Here is a 12,976-nt window from a genome sequence, read left to right as displayed (position 1 = left end):
AATAATCAGAACCTCCTACTCCCGTCTTCAAGACTATACACGTGCTGCGCCAATTCTTTGGAATGCACTTCCCAGGTCAATACGATTAGTCCCCAATCCCCACAATTTTAAGCGTGCCCTGAAAACTCATTTATTCAGACTGGCCTACCGCCTCAACACATTAACCTAATCTATCCCTATGTGGCACAGCCAAAAGTTTTTTACCATAACCAGGTTCCCCGGATCATGTTCCCACATGCTTTATGCATCCATTATCCCTCTGCATCTGATCTGTTACACACTTAACATTATGGCTGGTCCATATGTGGCGCCCCTGAGACTTCAGTCGCCACAGAGGTACTGCACCTTCTCCTAAGGTGTGGTACCCCACCATCCAGGTAGGGTGGGAACTCCCTTCCACATTCCCACACCTGCACCCCACACACAGGATAGTTCAGCAGGGACCCATCCATGCTTTATGCTGGAAAGGTCATAGGGTGCCTTTTGTGGTTCCTGGCTTCGTAACACGAGAGGTGCTGGGAGGCGGGTGGAGTTAGATATAAAAGAGAGGAAAGGTAAGGTGTAGGATTTCAGGTCAGTCCGCAAAAGAAGGCAGGCAGAGTAGGAGAGAACAGCCACTCGGTGAAGAGTGGGGATCCCTGGAAGAAGGGATGGAGGAAGGAGTGCTGCAGCTGCCCCAGTGAACTGGGCCAGTTAGCACGGGAAGGAAGAGAAGGAGAAAGAGATGTAGACTGGAGACTGCAGATTCCATAAGAGAGATAGAACAGATCGGAACGAAGGAGAATAGAAGGATGGTGGGAAGCAGGTTGAGAAAGAGAGAGAACCCTTCCAGTCCAGAGCGCAAAGGCCGGGGCCCGGTCCCCGAGGTTGATTGGATCTTTATGTCCGGCAACAGACACCGGAGTAGTGAGCCACCAACACCTTACTCCCACCATAGACTTGAGACACAACAGCACTTGGATAGTGAGCCGGGACGCAGAGAGGAGTCCCCGAAGCAGGCTACAGCTGTCTGTCATACAAGTAGAGACTAGGAACACCTAGAGAGAGGCATTCCAGGGTAACTAAGTACTGGAGTGCTTCGCACCTAAAGGCGCATTGGAGGAGTCGTTCAGTTAGGTACATATTGGCGGAGTGTGGAGAGGAGAATCCTATCCTGCCTGGAGGTTGGCTGGGGCCCTGACCTGAAGAACACAGTGCGGAGGCAGGCAGTTGTGTGAACTGCAAACAGTGAGTAAAGCTTTGGAACCTCATACTCTGGTGTCCTCCAGTTATTCCAGCACCGCTACACCTGGGTACCAGCATCTATACTATTCTGCGCCTCTCCTCATCCATTGCACCTACACTGCCCTGGGACTACAGCTCCACCTGTGGGGAGCTACACCATCTTTGCTGCACCACACCATCAGTCCCAGTGGATCTGCAAGCAGCGTTGGCTTAACATCTTGCTTGCCAAACACCACAGGTGGCGTCACAAACTATTCCTATAAACTTTAACATCATTAACATCACCGCCATTGATATTGGGCGCCCAGGGCCACGGACCGAGTCACCGCTGCTGTGACACATTCCCCCTGACACCAGCCCGGTGCCGAGTACCCCGCTGCCCTGGGTGTGAGGGGCGACCCACATACAATCAGGGTAACTGTTACCACCCACCTTTCGTGTCTCCCCTTTTTTCCTCATAGATTGTAAGCTTGCGAGCAGGGCCCTCATTCCTCTTGGTATCTGTTATGATCTATGTGATTATTGTTATGCTGTAATGTTTATTGTCTGTACAAGTCCCCTCTGAACTGTAAAATGCTGCGGAATATGTCGGCGCTATAGAAATAAAATTTTTTATTATTATTATTATTATCTTTTTTCACCTTTGATCAGAAGCCTGTCTAACTGAAATATTATTGTGAAACAAGCATTCTTAAAAGGGGTTGTCAACATTTATCACAGTGTGTCACTCTATATGACTGCAGATTTGGGAATCCTCCCAGCGGGTGCAGCTGTCAGGATTTTACGGTGCTGAGACCAAGCGGCCATATGCGATATGCATATATCAGGCCACGTTGTGAGACACATCTGGCCTCGTTCAATACAAGTACTGTATATTGAGTGAGGTTATGCAGACTGGTCAGAATATGGCTGTCCGCATGCATACCGCATATTAACAGTCACGTGAACGCCTGTTCCCGCCGGCGATGGAGAATCCTCACAGCTTGTCTAGTCATATAGAGTGCAGACTTTGCCATAAGCCTGGACAACCCCTTTATGGGTATGTGCACATGGTCAGTAATTAGCAGCACTTTGGACACAGCAGATGTCCGCTGCATCCAAAGCGCTGCCGGCTATTGAACACAGGTGATTCCACCTGTGTCCAATACGTTGTACTGGTGAAATTTATCTTGCGGAGACTCGTGTCTACGCAAGATAAATAGACATGCTGCAGTCTGGAGAGACATGTGCGTCTCTGAAGGCGTCTACGGACATATAGTGAACATGGGATTTCTTGAAATCCCATCCACTATGCTTTAACATCTGGATGCTGCGGCTGTACACAGCGTCCAAGCCGCAGTGTTTACTGATAGTGTGCACATACCCTAAAAAATAATTGTTCATAACTACCCTTCAGTATACAAGCAGTATTACTGTTTCACACTGTCCTCACGCGGCTACATCACATACAGCATCTAAAAAAAGATTGGTGGTCTTTGCAGGGGCTTATTGTGATATGACCTCTGGAAAATCAGTCCCTATAGAAATCATAGCATTTCTATGACAAATAAGCTCCTGGTGCAAAACTTGCTGGAGGACCGGCCACTTTAAGAAGGGGAAAATCTAATTATGATAACTCATATCCCCACTCCCAGTAGGCAGCCTGCAGCCAGTTCTGGACCAGGGAAGGGAAAAGGCAAGGGAATCAGAACATATTTTCATGTAGGCCGGGGTCACACTTGCGAGAAACTCACACGAGACTCGCACCTCAATACCCGGCACTGCTCTGGACTGGAGTGTGCAGCTGCATGTTTTTCTATGCAGCTGAACGCTCCGGTCTGAACCTCCGGTGGCAGTGCCTAGTATTGAGGTGCCAGTCTCGTGCGAGTTTCTCACAAGTATGACCCCGGCTGTATACTTGTTTCAGGGCTGGGAACACTCACCCAGACCCGAACTTAAATGGAAGCAGGCAGCAGCCGAGATCAGGCATGCAGGTAGGAGCTCCAGCTGTCCCTGATACGTCCTGGTGCTGCACTGCAGGGCTCGACTAACAGCAGGGTTGTAGTTAGAACGTATGGGCTCCTTCCAGATCCTGACTACAGCCCATACATTCTAGCTGTCTCAGTATGGAATGCACTAGAGCAGGGGTGGGTAACCCGTTTCTTGGTGGGGGAAATTTCTACCATCATTCAGGGGCCACACAAAAATGACCACCTTGAAAATTACCCCGGTATATTTAGTCAAACAATCAATTACGGTAACTCACCCTTAATGTGATGGCTGGAGCTGCTTCTCTTTGGTGCATTTGTAATGTTAGGTGGTATTGATTATGTTGCTTCTCACAGCTGCTTTTCCAGGTTTGTGACGGCCAAGAGCGCAGTCAACTTTTTGTCATAATAAGTTTTGTAAATCAAGGGAGACGCCGAGACTACTGTATATACATCACATAGGTAACACTGAGACAGCTGTATATACATCACATAGGAAACACTGTGACAGCTGTCTATACATCACATAGGAGATGCTGGGACTGCTGTATATACATCATATAGAAGACGCTGAGACTGCTGTATATATCACATAGGAGACGCTGAGACAGCTGTACATGCATCACATAGGAGACGATGGGACTGCTGTATATACATCACATAGGAGACGCTGGGACTGCTGTACATACATAACATAGGAAACATTGAGACTGCTGCATCACAGGAACCTCTGGGGTCATATAAATTACAGGAGGGACTGGGGGCATAGATGTCACAGGAGAGGCTGGGACATATTTATCACTGGGGAGGCTGGGGGGAATAGACATCACTGAGGGGCTATATACATCACTAGGAAGCCCCGTCAGCCCTGGGGGTATATATGTCCCTGGGGAGAATATACATCACTGGTGGGGGCTACATACATCACAGATGGGGGATATACAGCACTGGGGGGATATACAGCACTTCTGGGGTAAATGCAGCACTGGTGAATATACATATCAGTTGAGGGCACATACAGCCCTGGGGAGGATTTACAGCACTGGGGGAGGGGGGTTATACAGCACTGGGGGGTACAGGCATTGCCAGGGAGGCAAATAAATCACCGGGTAGGGCTCATAGATCACCGGGGGGACAGAGATCACCTGGGGGGCATGAAGATCAAAGGGGGCACAGAAATCACAGGGGGTACAAAGATCACAGGAGGGCACATAGCTGGGGGGCACATAACTGGGGGGGACAAAGATCACAGGGGGCACAGAGATCACATGGTAGCACAAATATCACAGGGGGTACATAGCAGGGGGGCACAGCGATCACAGGGGTCACAAAGCTGGGAGCCACAAAGATCACAGGGGGTGTACATAGCTGGGGGGCACAGATCACAGGGGGCATATAGCTGGGGGAGCAGAGAGATCACATGGGGAACAGATCACAAGGGGGCACATAGCTGGGGGCACAGGGATCACAGGAGAACATTTAGCTATGGGACACAGAAATCACAGGGGGGCACATAGCTGGGGCAACTTAGATCACAGGGGGCACATAGCTAGGGCCACAGACATCACAGTGGGGCACATAGGTGGGAGCACAGAGATCACAGGTGCACATAGCTGGGAGGCACAGAGATCACAGGAGGACATATAGCTATGGGGCACAGAAATCACAGGGGGGGCATATAGCTGGTGCCAAAGAGATCAAGGGCGCACATAGCTGGGGCAACAGAGATTACAGGGTGGCATATAGCTAGGGCCACAGAGATCACAGGGGCTCATAGCTGGGAGCACAGAGATCACAGGGGGGCATATAGTTGGGGGACAGAGATCACATGGGTGCACAGAGATCATATTGGGGCACATAGCTGGGGGGCACATAGCTGGGGCCAGAGATCACAGAGGGGTGCATAGCTGGTCCCACAGAGATCACAGCAGGCATATAGCTGGGGAGCAGAGAGATCACATGGGGAACAGATCACAGGGGGCACATAACTAGGGCCACAGAGATCACAGGGGGGGCACATAGCCAAGAGCACAGAGATCACAGGGGCACATAGCTGGGAGGCACAGAGATCACAGGGGGCATATAGTTGGGGGGACAGAGATCACATGGGTGCACAGAGATCATATTGGGGCACATAGCTGGGGGGGCACATAGCTGGGGCAAGAGATCACAGGGGGCACATAGCTGGGGCCACAGAGATCACAGGGGGCATATAGATGGAGGGCACATAAATCACAGGGGGTACAGAGATCACAGGGGGGCACATAGCTAGAGCCACAGAGATCACAGAGAAGCCACATAGCTGGGGCCACAGAGATCACAGGGAGGCACATAGCTGGGGCCACAGAGATCACGGGAGGGCACATAGCTGAAGGGCACAGAAATCGCTGGGGGAACAGAGATCACGAGGGACACATAGCTGGGGGCACAGGGATCACAGGGGGACATATAGCTATGGTGCACAGATCACAGGGGAGCACATAGCTGGGGCCACAGAGATTACCGGGGGGCATATAGATGGAGGGCACAGCAATCACAGGGGGTACAGAGATCACAGGGGGGGCACATAGCTAGAGCCACAGAGATCATAGAGAAGGCACATAGCTGGGGCCACAGAGATCACAGGGAGGCACATAGCTGGGGCCACAGAGATCATGAGGGCACATGGCTAGGGCCACAATGATCACAAAGGGGCATATAACTGGGGCCACAGAGATCACAGGAGGGCACATAGCTGAAGGGCACAGAAACCACAGGGGGAGCAGAGATCACGGGGGACACATAGCTGGGGGGCACAGGGATCACAGGGGTCCATATAGCTATGTGCACAGATCACAGGGGGCACATAGCTGGGACCACAGAGATCATGGGGGCACATTGCTGGGAGGCACAGATCACAGGGGGGCATATAGTTGGAGGGGAACACAGATGTCACATAGGGCACAAATCTGGGGGGCACATAGCTGGGGCTACAGAAATCGCAGGGTGGGCAAATAGCTGGAGCCACAGATGTCACAGGGGGGACACATAGATCACTGGGCGGCACATAGCTGAGGGGCACAGATCACCAGCAGACAGGCACAGAGCTGCCAGCACAGATATCTCTCTGGCAGCAGCAGCTCCTCTTCCGGCACAGTAGCGACTAGAACAATTTTTTGAGGTAATGATGTCACCAGAAGGGGCGGGGACTAGAGCCATATTGATTAGAGTGGCTAAAATGAGGATCACAAAAATCAACTCTGGTCTAAACAGCTCTAGGCCCCGTCTCTTCCGGTGGCATAATTACCTCAAAAAATCAACTCCATTCTTGTTGCAACCCTTCTAGAACCGCCGTGCCAGCAGATTTAAAGGGCCAGTGGCCGGAAAAACGGGTCGGTGGCCAGATTAGCGGCCAGTCGGTCGGCAAGATCAGTGGGCATTACCGGCCTGCACCCACTATGAATGGAAACATCGTGGCCCAGAAGGAAAATGTCCGGTTGGGCAGATTATCAATCCTGGCCTGCGATTGATCCATTCACTATAATGAGGCAGCAGAGTTACTCTGGACTCCGTCTGGCCTCTGTTCAGTGGTATTGTTTTCAGAAGTGCACAAAACTGTGGCTGACAGCACATTTATGCAATCCTAAAAAGATGGACACCACTGGATCACAGGTCCTCCTATAGCACCCACAGTGCCTCCATCTGCCTCATTATAGGGAATCTTCCACCTGAGGTTCAATCCAGGGGCAGACACTGACAGCTTGGGGCCCCTGTGCAAGAAATGTGCCTGGGCCCTCTTCCTTTTATGGCGACAAAGCTATATATATATATATTGTGGTGCAGTGACCGCTGTGTCCGCTAGGGGGCGCTGTGTGGGTGTCCCAGGACAGCCGTATAAACATTTCCATTGCCCTGATAGGTTTCGGATACTGAAAGATCATAATGATCAGCAGAGGTACTGCTGAGTAGTACGTTCCATTACAATGTGTCAGGGAAGCCTGTGTGTGGCTGTGGGCAATAGGACCTTGGGTGAGGTCATAGCCATGTGATCACCTTTGGGTGTGGTTATGGACCATATAAGGTACCTGAGGCCTGGTCACATGTGGGTGAATGCTGGGACCTGATTGGTCCAGTTTGGAAGGTCCCGTGAGAAGGATCTCCTCACTAACAGCACGTCTGGACGCTGTGTGTAATGGCGGTGTGTGCCTTTTAGTTCCCTGGAGGGAATGAACGTTCAGCATGGTAAAACAGCACGAGGCAACCCTGACGTGGGTGAGATAACTTGGTGGCTAGAAAGCCTGCGTATTGAACAGTGCATATCTTGTGTGATGCAAGGATAACAGAGCTGAACTCTGTAATGGACGCAATGCTGACTGTATGCTGTTTTCTGTTGCTGTGACGGTTTATGAAGCTGAAATAAACCACATGGATTATACTGCTTTATGAAAACCTGTGCCGGATGTGACTTATTCGCTGCCAAGCGAGTGTCCCCCAACCTTGACCTCACAAATGGTGGAGAATTGCTAAGGGCAATATAGTAGCCTTGTTGCTGGGGGCAACGGAAAAGGACTGCCAAAAAAAAAAACTTTGTTGCTAAGGGCTGCGGTTCCAACAGCACATGTTGCAGTGCTGGCAACGCTGAGCCAGGAGGGCTGACTGCTGTGGAAGCCGTATACTGACAGCAGCTCAGTGAAAGACTGGTGATTAGAGTTGAGTGACTTTTGGTTTTTTAGGGTCGCGTTTCGTTTCGTGAAACCCGACTTTTCCAAAAGTCGGGTCGAGCAAGATCGTCCGATTATAGGGAAAAGTCGGGGTCGTCCCGAAACACGAAACCCAATGTAAGTCAATGGGGAATAAAAGTCGGCATTGAGAGGAGGACAGGAAACACACCAACAGTGCCCATTTGAATGCCAAAAGCATCAATTCTTCTTACTTAAGCTTGTCAACCTTAATTAACTTCATAATACAAGTTACGCACTGAAAAATGGGGGTTATTTGGCTACAGTTGTGGGGGGGGAGGGCTGGCTCCAGGTTTTCATGTGCCCTGGGCAAAAGAGCGCCCCTTTAACTCATACCACAACTCATCATGCTCCGATACGGCAGAGAAATAGCGGTATAGTACAATGAAAAATACTTCACTTTTTACATCTCATGACGAGGCCCATCTATTTCTCCATACAGAATCATTGGTCCCATATAATGTTTGAAACAGTATATGATGAGCTCCACATAATGCTACAGTATATGTTGGTCCCCATGGATGAAGCTCCACTGTCTTATGGGCCCAAATAATGCTCCAAACATAATGGGCCCCATTTCTAATGCTCTAGTGTATAATGGGCCCTGTAAATGCTGCTCCAGTGTCTGATGTCCACCTCTGGAATGTTCCAGTGTATGGTGGGCCCCATCTATCATTCTCCAGAGTATAGTGCTCCCCAAAAATTGCTGTCCCAACATTGAAAACAATCAAATAAGTCTCCTTGCTAGGGAATCCCTGTACTTGTCTGGACTCCTCGTCGTCCCCATCTTCCATCTCACTGCACAGTATTTCAACTTTGCAAGTGCTGTGATCCTGAGCAAGCAGGGGGGGCCCACTCGTTGGCGACGGCACTGGCACAGGGCCCCTGATAGTACGGTGGTGTGTCTGATGGCGGGTGGGCCGAACCTGCACTTTCATCTGCAGCTTCCTCTTTGTCACCGTGTAAGATGGAACTGTATATGGGAAGGGTAACCTGAGTTTCATCAGGGTCAGATTCAGGCCGTGTAGCGTGCGAGGGGAATGTAGTGGTCTGGGTCAATGTACCAGCAGATTCATCGAGCAGTGGCTGGGCATCAGTGCACTTGTGTCGCCCCCAGGAGTACGGTCGCCACAGTGGCATTACCTTCTTCCTAGGGAGTGTGATGTCATGCTTGGGAGCAACGAACGGTCTCTCTAGCAGGTTAACTGATTGGGCGGCGTTATTCCCACGAGTCATGACCCTCCAAACAGCGTTCATGAAGGCAAAGTGTTTGTTTTACGTGGGCAGTATGGTTGCAAAGCTGAACCTTAAAGGAATGTCCAGAAGGGCACCACCAGGAGTGGAGCCTACGGTTAAATTCGACTCCACCTGGGAAACCTCAACCATGCCAGCTACAGAACAGATGCACACATTGCAAGCTTAATTCCGTTAACGAACGAGACTCCGTCATGCCCCGCGGTCCGAGTCCGGCTTACTAGAGGGACACGTGAGACTCTGGCACATGAGATTGGCCAATAACTGGTGTGTCATGCCCTTACATGTCCGTGGCTGCATGTGCGCTACACTGAAAAGGCCAGCGTTTGTCGCTTACAGGTGCAGATAACCCGCTGAACAACGTTAGTGATGAGGATCACTGATTACAATTATTACCCGCGAACAATGATTTCCCAGTAAGTGCAGGTCAACCGCAGTTCCGGAATTAGGCCTAACCGTCATTCCTGAAAAAATGAAAAACTTACGTGTGCAAACCACAGGTGCTGTAGCTTGCTTAACAGCTCGCCAGCCGTTCTCACGCCCAGTATGGATTACACGTGATTGCACAAAGGTGAGAAAGGGTACCGTATCCCCAGATAACATGTATGGATAGCGTACACATTCAAAATATATGTCTATACATCAGGAGGCAGGCTCAGACGGTGTTAGGCCCAGTATGGATTGCACGTGATTGCACAAAGGTTAGAAAGGGTACCGTATCCCCAGATAACATGTATGGATAGCGTACACATTCAAAATATATGTCTATACATCAGGAGGCAGGCTCAGACGGTGTTAGGCCCAGTATGGATTGCACGTGATTGCACAAAGGTTAGAAAGGGTACCGTATCCCCAGATAACATGTATGGATAGCGTACACATTCAAAATATATGTCTATACATCAGGAGGCAGGCTCAAACGGTGTCAGGCACAGTATGGATTTGACGGCCCAGACTACACAGCGGAGGAGCAGGGAGAGGTAAAGATTGCAAATGCTGGGGCCCTGCCCAAGCAAGGGTGGCCCACTCGTGGGCGTTGGTACTGGCACTGGGCCCCTCATAGTACGGCGGTGTGTCTGACGGCGGGTGTGCACCACCACCGTCAGAGACACTTGATTGCACTATGAGGGACCCTGTGCCAGTGCCCGCACCCAAGAGTCGGCCTACCCAGGGCAACGGCACTCGCCCGGTGTCGTGCGCTAGGTGGTGACCCCGGCCATGGGGGGGGGGGCAGCACAGTTAGGGAGTTTTAGAAAGTGGCATATGTTGATGTTGGACATTCAGCTGATGCAAAAGGTGAAATAGGTCAAGTCCCAGGAAGAGGTGGACCAAAGCAAGCCATTTTTCTGTTACCCTATGTGTCATCAGGGGAAGGTGGGACAAAATCCTTGGAAACCCATGCGTAGTTCATTTTAATGAAGGTTAGATCATCCACATTTTGGGTTGACAGACGGGTCCTTTTTTCTGTCAAGATTGATCCAGCTGCACTGAAGACTCTTAGCAGCTGGGCAAGCGAGCTCCTGTAAGGCATATTGTGCCAATTCAGGCCAGGTGTCCAGTTTAGCGGCCCAATAGTCAAAGGGGAATGACCTGTGTGGGAGAACATCGATATGGGAGGAAAAGTAGTTTGTAACCATAGTTGACAACTGCTGTCTCCTGTCACTTTCCATCGATGCAGTATTACCAGTTGTGTGAGCGGTACTTGAAAAATCAGTCCACAACATTGTCATGAAACCCCTGTCTCCAATGCCACTTCTGCTGTGTGCACCACGAACACCTCTGCCAAGCTGACCCCGGCCCGTACGGCTCGTGTGAGAACCATCACCGCTGCTGTGTGCTGGGAATGCCTCAAGCAACCGATTTACCAGAGTTGCTTGTTTATTAGCCAATATTAGGTCAAGGTTCTCCTGTGGCATGATGTTTTGTAATTTGCCTTTATAGCGTGGATCCAGGATGCTGGCCAACCAGTAGTCGTCATCGTTCATCATTTTGGCAATGCGGGGGTCCCTTTTTAGGATCTGCAAGGCATAATCTGACATGTGGGCCAATGTTCCCCGTGTCAATGATGCACTGCGAGTGCTGGTTGGAGGAGCACTTTCTGGCAAATCCACATCCCTCCAGTCACGCACAAACCCTGTACCAGACCTTGCCACGCCAACATTTTCACTTGCCCCACGAGATGCATCCTCTTCCCCTAAGTAATCATCCCCATCATCCTCCTCCTCCTCCTCCTCTTCTTCCTCCACCTCGTCCAGGAGAGGTCCCTGAGCAGACAATGGCTGAATGTCATCAAGGATTCCCTCTTCCTCCTCATCAACATTGGCTGCAGAAGCCTGCTCCTTAAGGTGCGTCAAAGTTTGCATGAGCAGACGCATAAGTGGGATGCTCATGCTTAGGATGGCGTCGTCTGCGCTTACCAGCCGTGTGCATTCCTCAAAACACTGAAGGACTTTACAGAGGTCTTTCAGCTTCGACCACTGCACACCTGTCAACTCCATGTCTGCTCTCAAAGTGCCTGGCCGTGTATCCTCCCACAAATGCATTATGGCCTGCCTCTGCTCGCACAGCCGCTCCACCATGTGCAGGGTGGAGTTCCACCTTGTTGCAATGTCGATAATGAGGCGGTGGTTGGGAAGGTGGAGCAATCGCTGCAGCTTCTGCATACGAACGGAGTGTACAGGCGACCGGCGGATGTGCGCGCACAGTCTTCGCACCTTCTGGAGCAGGGCTGTTAACTCCGGATAATGTTTGAGGAAGCACTGCACCACCAGGTTCAAGGTGTGAGCCATGCAAGGTATGTGGCTGAGTTTTGAAAGGGCTATGGCTGCCACAAAATTACGGCCGTTATCACTAACTACCTTGCCTGCCTCAAGATGTACACTGCCCAGCCATGACTCAGTTTGTCGCTTCAAGTACTCGGCCAGCACCTCGGCGGTGTGTCTGTCGCCCAAACACATCATCTGCAACACAGCCTGCTGACGCTTTCCACTAGCTGCTCGATAGGGGGACACCTCGTGTGCAACAGTGGCAGCTGCAGATGGAGTGCTCGTACGACTGCGCTCTGTGGACGAGCTTTCGCTTCTGGAGGAGGAGGAGGAGGGTCGAACGCCTACAGCCAACTGTTTCCTATACCGTGGGCTAGGCAGCACTGTCCCACCACCGCTGTCCCCTGTGGACCCTGCATCCACCACATTAACCCAGTGCGCAGTGATGGACACGTAAAGGCCCTGGCCATGCCGACTGGACCATGCATCAGTTGTGAGGTGCACCTTTCCGCTCACTGACTGCTTGAGTGCATGGACAATGCGGTCTTTCACATGATGGTGGAGGGCTGGGATGGCTTTGCGAGAGAAGAAGTGGCGACTGGGTAGGTCATAGCGTGGTACTGCATAGGCCATGAGTTCGCGGAAAGCTGCGCTTTCCACCAACCGAAAGGGCATCATCTCAAACGAGATTAGTTTGGCAATGTGGGCGTTCAAACCCAGTGTACGCGGATGAGAGACTGAGTACTTTCTTGACCTACTCATAGTGTCTGGGAGGGTGAGCTGGACTTGAGAGCTGCATATGGTGGAAGTAGCGGTGGACAGGGCGGACTGAGAGAGGGTTGATGATGGTGATGGAGTTGGTGTTCTTTCTGATGGCCTAGAATCAGTCTTTCGTTGATATAACAGTGGGATTCCCTGACTGCTGTGGCCTTGCAACGACACCTCAACATTTGCTGCTGTGCTAACCGGTGGGCTTACAGTGGGGGAAACAATGTAGCGTTGCTGACTACCTTCGTTGTGATCAGTTGCACATGTGGCACTTGAGGTT

Source organism: Dendrobates tinctorius, unplaced genomic scaffold (genome assembly GCF_039654945.1).
Source record: "Dendrobates tinctorius isolate UK_male_01 unplaced genomic scaffold, ASM3965494v1 ptg000035l, whole genome shotgun sequence".
Classification (NCBI taxonomy): Eukaryota; Metazoa; Chordata; class Amphibia; order Anura; family Dendrobatidae; genus Dendrobates; species Dendrobates tinctorius.
Note: the sequence above shows the minus strand (reverse complement) of the source record.